The following is a 12,000-nucleotide window of genomic DNA, read 5'->3' as shown; positions in this document are numbered from 1 at the left end:
GGACCAAAGGCTACGCTTTTCAGCTTCCATTTTTGCCAGAATAGACTACGCTTTTCAATGCTACTGCATCACCTGTAAAGCGTAGCCACATTCTATACCATGACTACTTTTTATAAGTGTAGCTTTAGGTCCTTCATTTTTTTTTTTGTATACTATAGCTACTGTATATAAGTGTAGCCGTAGGTCCCTTATTTTTTTTTATTTTCTATCTTCTATATATATATATAATATTCTAATAATTATTAATACAACATAATACTTAATAATATGATTACAAGTATAATAATTCTGTATTTTTAATTAAATGAGTTAAATATTATAAAATAAAAATAAATACATAATTATACTAAATAATTTCTTTAAATAATAAAAATCACCTCTAACCAAAATATATTTATAATAATGATACAAAAAAAAAGGTTTTGCATAAGCAATAAATTTCACTATGAATGCTGATGTACCAGGGGCATAACCAATATATTATATACAAATGGGTCTGTTCATATTTTACAAAATCAGAAAGAAAAAAAAAAGTTACAAAATTTGGATGGAGAAGTAGAGAGAATAATCCACACCTCAAAAATATATGCACTTGTCTGGCCACACAAATTATGGCATATTCATGAGATTAGCACCAGAAAAATGACTTGTGATGAAAACCATGGTTAACCATGGTCCATATGTTTGAATAAAACCCATCAGATCTTTCAAGTAGATCCATGTGAAGGAAACCATTCGAACATATAACTTTGTCAGCAAAAAAACATGATGTATATAGAGCAAAGATGAAGTATGCATTCACCTTCATATATCTTCCATCGTTGCAAAGTTTTTCTCTTCCAATAAATCTTGAATGAGTCTACAATGGACAGATACAAGGAACTAATTATATATTTTGTTCATAAGAATGCACATTGTGAGGGAACAATAAAAGAGAATATGTAATATTGGAAAAAGAACTAAAGCAGAATGCACAGGTCAAGAAAGTGAACCCTTTTTATAAAATGGCAAAAGATTTATGAACCACAAAAATATGTGGTACTCTTCAAATGAGAAATCAAATATGAGAAAAAATAATTAAAAAAAGGATAAAAATAGCCTTAGGCGTTTGAGTATATTATCACACAAGACAATAAAAAATTAAGACACTCTTTAGATTTTTCTTTTTCTTTTTTTTTCTTTTTTTTTTAAAATTTATATTTGTTTTACAAAAAAGTAGAGACGTAGAGTAGAAGAAATTACCATAATCACAGACACAATTCATGAATGCATTTTATTTTTGCTGCTTATCTTCCACAGATAAATAATGGTGCCACATATGTGCTTTTGTTTCTACTTTCTACTACTATTGTTTACTTAAACTGTTATATAATTAACCTTTTTTCACTCAAAGTAATGCTTTCAGTTGTTCAGAATTGAATATGCCTTCCAAGAAAAAGGATACAAAAAACATCAAATATAACAAAGCCACTACAATGTTTATGAAAAGATAAATTGACTATCCAACAAGCATTAGCTCCTAGTCTCTAGCTAATAATATATAAACCCAAAAATCATTGCTGCAAGTAATCATTTGTACACAAAGTAAATACATTTTCATTTGACCTCAACGTCCCCAAATATAGGGTGTAACTGCAGTGCACACATAATAGGCAGGAATCATAGTTATATCATATATGCTATATTAGTTATAATTTAGTGTACAAACTGACATGCTATAGTTTCAACAGTAATCTAAATTATATATACCTGCAGTGTGGAGCTGCAGGCTTTTCACAGCCGAACATCATGTCTGAATAAGTCAAAAAACACCTGTAAAATCTCATCAGAAGAATGCACTTGCAACAAAGTGAACCTTTGCTAGAATGGAATTAAAAAGATGCCAAATACATGTCTAAATGACTCCCTTTACAAAAGGAAAACTGCAATGACAGTGAAGAAAGGCAATGATTACTGGCTTATTGCTGTGTGTGCTTAAAAAAGTCCTCTTTGATTTGCACATTTAATTCCAAGCATGTTGTAAAAATCATTTAACAATAATGTAGAACCAATGATAAGAGGAAAATGATGGCGCTAATTACTAAGACATTGAAAATATTCTCATGTTAGGAGTCTAATAGCAATGCCATTTGGCTAGCCTTGTACCAGTTCAACATAGTTAACATAATTATATCATGTCAGTGTTATTGCTTTTGTCACCTCATATTATATATATAACAAAATGATTAAGGATTCTATTTTTCATCATCTATTACATTTTTACCATTTATTTTAACACCGTTGCTGTTGCAATCATGTCAATGAATCCAAGTATACCTTAGAACTTCTTAATAGAGTAAACAGGACAAGCGTCCATTCTTTAAGCTTGACAGAGCACATGTGAGCAAGGAGAAAGTAAGTATCCAACTGCCTCTATAATTTGAAGTTGATAACACAAAATAATGTCATTAGTGAGAAGCAAAGAAACTAATCAAAGAAAATATTAGAATATATCTACCAAGCTTCAGCACTTAACTATCGAAGTTATTGCACCAGGATATAAATTGGCTTCAGCACTTCAGTTAATTATCTGCATTAACCCTTCATAGAACTTCATCATACATATTTTGAATTTATATCTCATTTTCTTGAAAATGTCACATGATGTTTTATTAGAAAAGTTGCAGAAAAGGAGGAAAAAATGCAATGATTCCTCCAATGCATGAAACTTCATAAAGGTAATTGATCACATTTATCAGCTTGAAGTGACAGTAAATCCATGTCTTTTGGTCAATGTATCTTATCTTTCAGAAAAATATAATATCCAAATCTCTACTTTATAAGATACCTATATCCCATATTTCTGTCTGAATTTGTAATTTAAGAGTAACTGACATGGTACATTTATGATTATGACATCAACATCAACATATGTTTTAGTAATTTCACAAAATGGAAATTTTATTTTTATATCATTCATACCATAATTATAAAAGGAAAAATTCTAACCAATATTAAGACCACAATTCATTCTTAACAGCCATAAGAATAAAAGTTGTCAAAGTAAAGAAGGATACCCAAATCAAAATTAGAGAGGCACCTGCACTGACAAATCCTTTGATACAACTCAAGCTGGACCAATGTGTATTCTTTTGTCTGAAGCTGGATCTTGAAGGCTTATCAAGTATGAGATCCAAGTGTTGTGGGAATGGAAAGGTAAGAGTTCAGGTGGGTCAGAGCTTTTGCAAGATGCCAAATGGCCAATAGCACCCTCTGCTATTCCTCTTCATGACACAGTGGAAGGCCAACCACGAACATCTTATTCCTACAAGATGAAGAATGCTTATTAAAAAGAAAAGAAAAGACGTGTATCCCTTATTTTCTTTGCTTGTGGAAAATTATTAGTAGCATTGCATATAATATAGGTTACTAGAATTGATATGATCCTTTGAAAAATCACTATATGGACACTATTCCATTTTTTATCAGAAGGTAAGATAAACATAAAAAATCACTAATCTAACAATACTCATTAATATGTTAAACCACGCAGCTTCATCAACAACAACAGCATGCATGTTATCAAATCACAATTCACAAACCCATATTTCACAGATTAAAACCCCTAAAATCGGAACCCTAAACCTCTAAAATTTCAGAACCAAATAGAAATCAATACATACATAATCAACACGGAGATGACGATGATGAGAAGCATGGAGATGACGATGGTGAGGGCGGCGCAGCGACAATTAGTGCAGAACGGAGAAGAAGAGTGATGGTCTGTCCAATGGTGACAATGGCAAAGGTGATGAGCGACGATGGTGAACGGTGAATGGCGACTGGCAGAGAGTGGTTACTGGGTGGCGACGGTCAACAGCGACGGTGAGAATGGCGAAGGTAAGGGTTGTGTGAGACAGGGTTGGCGAAGGTGAGGGTTAATCGATCGAATTGAAAGGGAAAGGACGATGAGAAGCGCAGAGATGACGATGGTGAGGGCGGCGCAGCGACAAGGAGGAGGGCGAAGAGAAGCGACGGTGAGCGGTGACTGGTGAGTGTGCAGCGAGAGGGTTTCTTCTTCGATGGTGAAAGGGTTTTTGAAGGCTAAGTGTGAGTTTTGGAGGAACAAAAATTTCACTAAGTGTGTGAGTTTGCTTTCGGGAACTGAGGAAAAAAGTTTACTAAGTGTGAAGTTTTTTGTTCTAGATACATTAGACATCATTTTTAAAATGCACTTAAAATTTAATAAATAGGCTACTTTTAAAAAGTGTTTTTTTTATACAAAAAGTAGACACATAAATATTAACATACCACTACGATTTATTAGTAATTTTTATAATACCTAAAACTATACTTTTTAAATAATGCTAGAATTGTATTTCCTTTTCTCTTATAAAAAAATAACACTAAAAAAAGTGTAACCTATTCTATGAATATGCTACACTTTTCAAATGTAGCTTAAAAAAATATGGCTAAATGGATATTTTTTGTAGTATATTATATCAATCATACTATCTTTTATATTATTTTGGACCTATTTATTTTAAATTTTTACGATTTAAAACACATCATTAAATATTAGTCAATAGATTATTGTTTTAATTTTTTAAATTCTTTTATTATATTATCTCAAAAATAAGTTTAATAAAAATATATATAAAAAAAAGACGCACATAAAAATTATAATTTCATACTATTAATCAATATTTTTTTAGTTAGATCATAATAGCAATAATTTTTTATAATAACCGTAACATTTTGGTTTTTGCGTTAGAGTCACATATACGAATTTTATGTTTTGTTTGCATAATGTTTATATTAAGTTTTTCTGCGATCTTTAAATAAAATAAATAATAATATAATATTAATATTTTGCTATTATTTAATTTTATTTGATGAAGAACGATCATCATTTAATATTGAATTCGGTAAATTTAAAAAGCTCAGCTTTACAAATGTCATTTATCTTAGTAATTTATTCAATTTTTATCCTAATTAAATACCACTACTTAAAATAATTATTTCAGTTTTTACCATGCCTAATTACTTTAATTACAAATACTTGAATGAGAATAAATACCGATTTTTTAATTTTTTTCAACTAATTATGTGATTCCCATCATATCAAAGACCACGAAATAAGTTCTCCTAGAAGATCATGTAACTATCTTTCATATATCAAATTAAATTGAATTCATTAGCTCAATAAATAATGGAACATATACATAACTACGTTCACAATATAATTATTAATTAAGTATCAAATATTGTTGATATTTATTTAAAAAAAACAAAGTTATTTAACCTTACTATTTAATATTTACTCTAAACTAATTAAGGTTGTTACTCACTTATTATTATTATTATTATTATTATTATTTTGTGAAGAATTTTTTTTCTAGCTATCAAAAATTTTCAGAATATATTAAGATTTTAAAATTAATTCCAAATAGAAAATAGTGACAAAATTGAAAACCGAAGTATGGTTTAACAACCATTCTGCAGCATGTTCAATTAAAATTGATTGGCGCAAAAAAAATAGTTGACCCATTAGCAAAATATATTAAACTGATTTTTTTACTAAGCATATTTGATTATTCCTCCGGATTATGTATGCTATTATGACTTATGAGACAAAGTTCTGAGAAACTTTGTTGGTATCAGCTTTTTAGTTACATCAACTGAAGCTATCATTAAATTTTCTCTAACACGCGTCACATAAGAAAATATAACACCTAAAATCTATATATGTAGATATTTTTTACAATTTATACGTAGAACTTCCCTAAAAATAATAGTACAAAATTAGAATCCACATCTGCATGCTTGGAAAAAAAAAAGAGCTGCTGTGCCTATAAATCTATAATTGACGGAGACACCAGACATTCTACATAGAAAGTGTCTTAGTTCGTCTTCCATGATCCATAATACATGGTTATTCCAACCACAAACCAAAATAACATTGTTATATCAACTTCCATATTCATCTCTCACATTATCCAACCACTAACCAAAACCTGTCACCGACTTTTAGTTTAGCGCTTAGAAAATTTTCAACAGTTCCAACTACGTCAGGTCTCAAAGTGCTAAACATATTAAACTAGTTTGTTAAAGGTGCTGAAATATTGGCTTTTGAATGGCACTTATGTACAACAAAGGTTTGTTCTTTTTATGATGAATCTTTTAATTTTTTAGTTTATGCTTAGTATAAACTTTTATAAATGAGTTTCATTTGTAAATTTACACATTAAATTTATCCATGAAAATTTTCACCTAAGATGTATATTATAAGCCTTTCCGCAAGTTTATGGTACATATATTTGAAAATATACGTAATAATATGAGAATAAAACATGAGAATAAGACATGGCGATGGTACTATGAAATAATTACAAACCTTTTTTTTAAATAAAATTAAATTGTTTAAATTTCAGAGTCTTGATCTAAATTTCGAACTAAGTAAGCAAGGTTATTAGAGACTCAAAACTAATATAATAATTATTTGTGAAGAAAAAAATAAAAAATAATTAAATATTCATATAAATATAGTAGTTATTGTAACCATTTATATATATTTAATTAAATTGATTAATATAATATGTAACAAAATATTTATATAACTAACTACTAACCAACATACCACTCTGCAATATATATAAAAGATCAAAATAAATAATTATCATCACATCGTTGTTTTCAAATATAGAAAAAAAAAGTTGTTATATTATTTTGAACAAAAACTAATTTAGAACAAAACTCAATCCGATCCGAAGTTAACCAAATATCATGGTATTCTTTGGATACAACCATAACCATGAAGAGATGATCAACAACAAAGAAAACACACAGTATATATATGACATATTAGATATGAGTTGAATGTGTAACAAGCTAAGGAAACCGAAATTAAAAAGTATAAATCCAGCGAAGAGAAACGCAGGCCTTGGTTGTGAATGGAATGCGGAACGCTATGCCTAACGCCATGTTGTGTTGACCGAAATCCATGAAGACCGTGGCGTGGAGGTGGCGGCACGGCAGTTTTATCGCCAACTGCCACGGCGGCATTAGTTGTTCAAGTGGTGGAGGGAGGCACCACATGTTGTCCTGAGCAGAAGAGTCGACGCTACTTCTTGTTGGGTGAATGGAGTAGCAGTGAATAACGATCAAAGCAAGCAAAGTGAAAGCTAAAATGGTGTTGGTTTGGACCATGATCACTCAAACTTTGACTAATAAGCAGCAAATGAATCAACGAAGAAAGTGGTATTTAGTATTTACTATTTATAAAAAGCTGTTGTATAGAGAAGTACAAAGTGAAAATTGAATTGGTTGGTTCGGAACAATTGTCAGTTTTATAGCGGATTGACCTGGGCATAGGGGATTGAGGACTTACACTGTCACATGCAATTCTATTGGTCAATGCTAACCCAATATATCATTGGTCTATGCTAACCCAATATCAGTTTTTAAATTTAATAATATATTATTTTAATTAATTATATCTTCTATTGTGAAGGATTCATTGGTCAATGCTAAGTGATCTAAACAAATTGGTCTAGCTATTTTAGGTAAGTTAATTGGGTTTAAAACTGGCAAAATTAATTGATAACTTTTTGGTAACATTACGTTAATTGGTTCATATAATCTAAGAGTAGTTCTTCTATTATTCCATCTACCAATTGTTTTTACATTAATGCCAAATAGGAATAAACTAAACTGAAAAAATTATTTTTTTTTTCAATTTTTTTTACATACCTTTTAGATAAATGTTTAAAATATTCTAATAAAACATTGGATCTAATACACCTCTTGCTAGGGGTGCACATGAAGCCGGATAAAACCGGATTCGTCTTAATCCAGATCTGATCTTAAATAATGATCGGGTCTATTTTTGAGATCTTTACTCAGTTCTAAACTCGATAAAATTACACAACTTTCAGGTTACACTAAAACTAGGTCTCAACCGGAAGAAGTCCGACTTAAACCATTGTGTACTAGTAAGACAAGTATCTTCTTCAACTATTTTTCCATGCATATCTTTTACTAATCCACTCATTGCTCCTCTTATTTACCTTTTCAAAATATACTGATCAGGTAGTAATTTAATATCTTTAACACCTAAAACTTTGATTACGTGACAACATAAAATGCCAAAATGCCAAAACTTTGATTGCCTGACAACATGAAATTGAACTCAAGAAAAGATCAAATGCTACTTTAAACTCAATGCAACCAGATATTCATAAATAAAGTCTTTACTTCTCTTATGCAAGCTGCAGAATATTTGTCATATTCCTCTTGAAAAAGATTAAAGAATAGCAAGGTATATACTTCTAAAACCTGTTGTAATAATAGTGAACTTATTATTTTTAACCTGGGTAATTTTTGTCTGGATTGAAATTCACCTTGTAGCTCATTGTATCTCTTATTATTGACAACTCTTTTAAAGTGATTAAAAAATTGAATTATGTTTAGATTTGATTTCATATAATTTTTGAGGTTTGCATTCAAACTTTTACTAACTTGTGTGTACTCCGCATGCCAATAGTAAATTCATTGTTCATTTAGCATCTTACCCACTTCTCCTTCAATTTATACAAGCTTATCAACCATTTATTTTTCTTAAGATCATAGTCATCTAATAATTTATTTCATGCTCATTTAAAATTAGTTTCATCTACATGTTCATATATACATGCTTTAAAATTTGCAAAAAAATAAGAATTATTCTTCATAAAATTACCAAGATGTTTTATGCCATTTTATATCAAATGCCAAGAACATAAAACATGATATATTTTAGGTATTACCTTAGCCAAACCACTAACCATTGCAAGAGCTTGATCTGTGAAAATAGTTTGAGACTTTTTATTTTTGTGTGTCTTCGAAAATTCTCTAAACACCCATTCAAATTAAGTGAACTCTCATCATAATTAAGTGCAGCTTCAAATATCACTACCCCTCTAAAGTGATTAAATCTTGCAAACACGCCCAAAGGCTTACAAGCATTATTAGTACTATATGTAGTGTCAAGAATAACCACATCACCAAAATATTCATAAATTCATGATATTTTTGCATCGACCCAAAAAATATTTGTTATTTGTTATTCCAGATCTAACTGAATAGCATGACTGAATGATGAATATTTTAGAAATTCTTATTGAAAATATAGTAACAAGCTGTCTGTCTCTCTGTATGCCATGCTTCTCATTCTTTTGATATAGAGGTAATCTTTTTGGTCTGAACGTATATAACCAATGTTTTCTTTTTCACCAACTTATCAATTCATCAATGTCTTTAATATACCTGATTTCTAATTTTATCAAACAATTAGTCCTTGTTTCACGTTTAGAAATAACCATTAAAAAATCTTTTTTGTCTAATTTACGAACACTTTCTTTGACATAGACGAACCTAAGAGTTAGAAATTTTTCATCTGCATTTTTGTTAGAATATTACTTGCGGACACCAAATCCCATCCTCCCAACATGATCAATTCAAAATTGCCATGCATCTTTTACATTGTTAAAGGTTTTGCCTAATTTAGGTAGTCATTCAAATTTTACATCCATATTTTGGGCATTCAAAATAACAGTAAAATTATTGGACATCTTAAAATGAAAATAAAAATAAAAAATACTATTTGTCTTTTAAATTTTTAGTCTTTAGTCAGTCTTTTTTATTTAAATAATATTATTTAATTAATTTAAATACTCACTTTTTTAAGAAATTATTTGTTTTTTTATGAGAATTTACTTATTTTTTAATTTCTCTCTCTTCTAAAGGCGGAATAATAGACAATCTTTAAAAAATATCTAGTTACATTGAAAAAATATTAAAAAAATATATTTTTTAATTGTAACAAAATAACTAATTTAAAGATTCAATTATAAGAACATAAACATTAAAAAAAGTATTCATAGAGCATAATTTATTAATTTTCAATAAAAAAACTTACAGTTTGAAAAAAAAAATAATGTCAAACCGAATGTATTATCAAATTATTGAAAAGTAAAATTTGAGTAAAGGAATTAGATAAAAGAAAATGAAAATAAAAATGAAAACAAAGAAAAATCGTGATCTTCAACCTGAGTCTATAATGACCTTCTATTAACATTACAAGATATCATTAAAAATCAACTATTTAAAAAGAAGAATATAATAGAAGTTCAGAAGTTTAATTTTTTAGACAAGATGATAAAAAAGAAATAAGTGCAAAACGATAATAAAAAAAAAAGTTAAACCGTGAGAATAATAAAAAAATAAAATAAAATTATAATTATAATTATAATTAAGATAGTTAATTTTTTAAGAGTTGAAATCAAACACTGAATAATGTCAAATTTTTTTTTACTAAAAAGAATCCGTTTCTTTAATTTTAATATATAAATTAATTTAAATTAATTTTTAAATTAAAATTGATTTTATTTTTAATGTAGTGGAAAGAGATATAGAATGTATGATAACCAATGATCTAGCTGAAGAACTCACAAAAGACACGCTTCTTTATGAAGAGGAGCAGATTTCCCAACAATGATTTCACCAATTTCGAATTCTAGGAGAATTTAGTGAGGCATCATTTTGACTTCACCATCAGCAAAATAACTGGGTTTGCACATTGGAGACAAGCCTCGAACTTTCTATTTTTGATATGAATTAATAATAATATTTTTTTAAATTATAAACTGCTGTAATGTTTTTTAAAATGTGAGATAATTTAATTTAAAGAATAGAAATCAGATTGTTTAATTTTAAAAAAATATAAAAATTAAATTGTCTAATTTTTTGATACAAAAATTAAATTTTTTTATTTTTGTATTTGAATTTTTTAATTTATATTTAAAAATTAAAAAAATTTAAGATACACAAATCGAAAGATTTAAAAAATAAAAAATTTAAAGTACACACATCAAAAGATTTAATTTGTATATTTCAAATTTTTTTAAATTAAATCTAAAAAACGCAAAAAATTATAATATTATTAAATTTATATACCTTCATAATTTTAAAAAATAGAAAAAATTATAATATTATTAAAATATGTCGCTCATCCTACTTTTACATCTAAATTTTTTAATCGACAAGCCTCTTCTACAAATGGTAAATCTACGAAATCTGATAGATAATAATAACAGCTTACTGATTGATATAATTGTGTGAGAGGAATATATTACATGAATATTTTATATTTGTCTGTATTTGACGTGAGTGTTTCCGTGCTTGTGACAGGGGAAGCTAGAAACTTTGAGTGGCGGTAATATATAGTTATTGTACACGAGTGAAAATGTGTTATTTAGGCTCTTTTTTCTAAGCAAAAAATTGATTGATTTATTTATGTATAATATTCTTATGTATTTTTTAATTTTAAAAAATGTGGGGTTTGGAATTCAATTGTTAAATGATGGAATATTTGGAAGGCATATATATTAAGCGGGACAAATTATTTCAAATATGAAAAACAATAGTTAAATTTTCGGTATATATAGTAGTTAGATTTTCAGTACAGCAAGTAGTATTTCAGAAACACCCTTAACCACTTTAGAATTTAAAAGTGGGAATAAGATAATCTTTAAATAGTTATTTTTAGAAAAAAATTTATTTTTTTTTTACAGAAAAATATTAAAATGATACTTTTTTTTCTCTTTATTTATAAAATATATATGTTTTTTTATAATTTTTAAAAAATTTTTTCTTTAATTTATTTTAATTTTTTTATATTAACTAATATTAATTTTATTTATTATTTAAAAAAATAAATTATTTTTTACAAAAATATCTTTTAACAAAAATTTTATTTTTTTGTTATTAAATTTTACTTACTAAAATATTTTTTTAATAAATTATTTTTTTATAAATTAAATTGTATTTTTATCAAAATATTTAAAAAAAATTAATAATTAAATTATTTTTTTAAGATACTTTTCAATAATTTTTTAATTATTAAATTATAATTTTATCAAAATTTTTGTTAACAATTATTTTTATATTTTATTATTAATTTTTTTATATTAATATATATTA

The 12,000-nt window shown here is 27.4% G+C and overlaps 1 long non-coding RNA gene and 1 pseudogene across 8 annotated transcripts; both read right to left on the bottom strand.

The window, feature by feature from the left end:
- Positions 1-420: 420 nt before the first annotated feature.
- Positions 421-4,150, bottom strand: LOC148563228 (uncharacterized). Of its 8 annotated transcripts, none has more exons than XR_015883227.1 (6): positions 3,663-4,150; positions 3,057-3,304; positions 2,516-2,580; positions 2,317-2,412; positions 1,750-1,812; positions 421-859 (listed from the first exon to the last, which is right to left on the bottom strand). It is a non-coding gene; the product is annotated as an uncharacterized LOC148563228 (long non-coding RNA). The 8 variants fall into 8 exon arrangements; XR_015883230.1 differs by having other exon boundaries at positions 2,516-2,569; XR_015883226.1 differs by having other exon boundaries at positions 3,080-3,304.
- Positions 4,151-7,912: 3,762 nt separating this feature from the next.
- LOC148563227 (protein FAR-RED IMPAIRED RESPONSE 1-like) lies at positions 7,913-9,551 on the bottom strand (annotated as a pseudogene).
- Between the last annotated feature and the right edge of the window lie 2,449 nt (positions 9,552-12,000).

Source organism: Arachis ipaensis, chromosome B5 (genome assembly GCF_059453495.1).
Source record: "Arachis ipaensis isolate K30076 ecotype BB chromosome B5, ASM5945349v1, whole genome shotgun sequence".
Taxonomy (NCBI): Eukaryota; Viridiplantae; Streptophyta; class Magnoliopsida; order Fabales; family Fabaceae; genus Arachis; species Arachis ipaensis.
The sequence above is the reverse complement of the archived record's forward strand: the minus strand, read 5'-3'. Positions and strand labels throughout refer to the sequence as shown.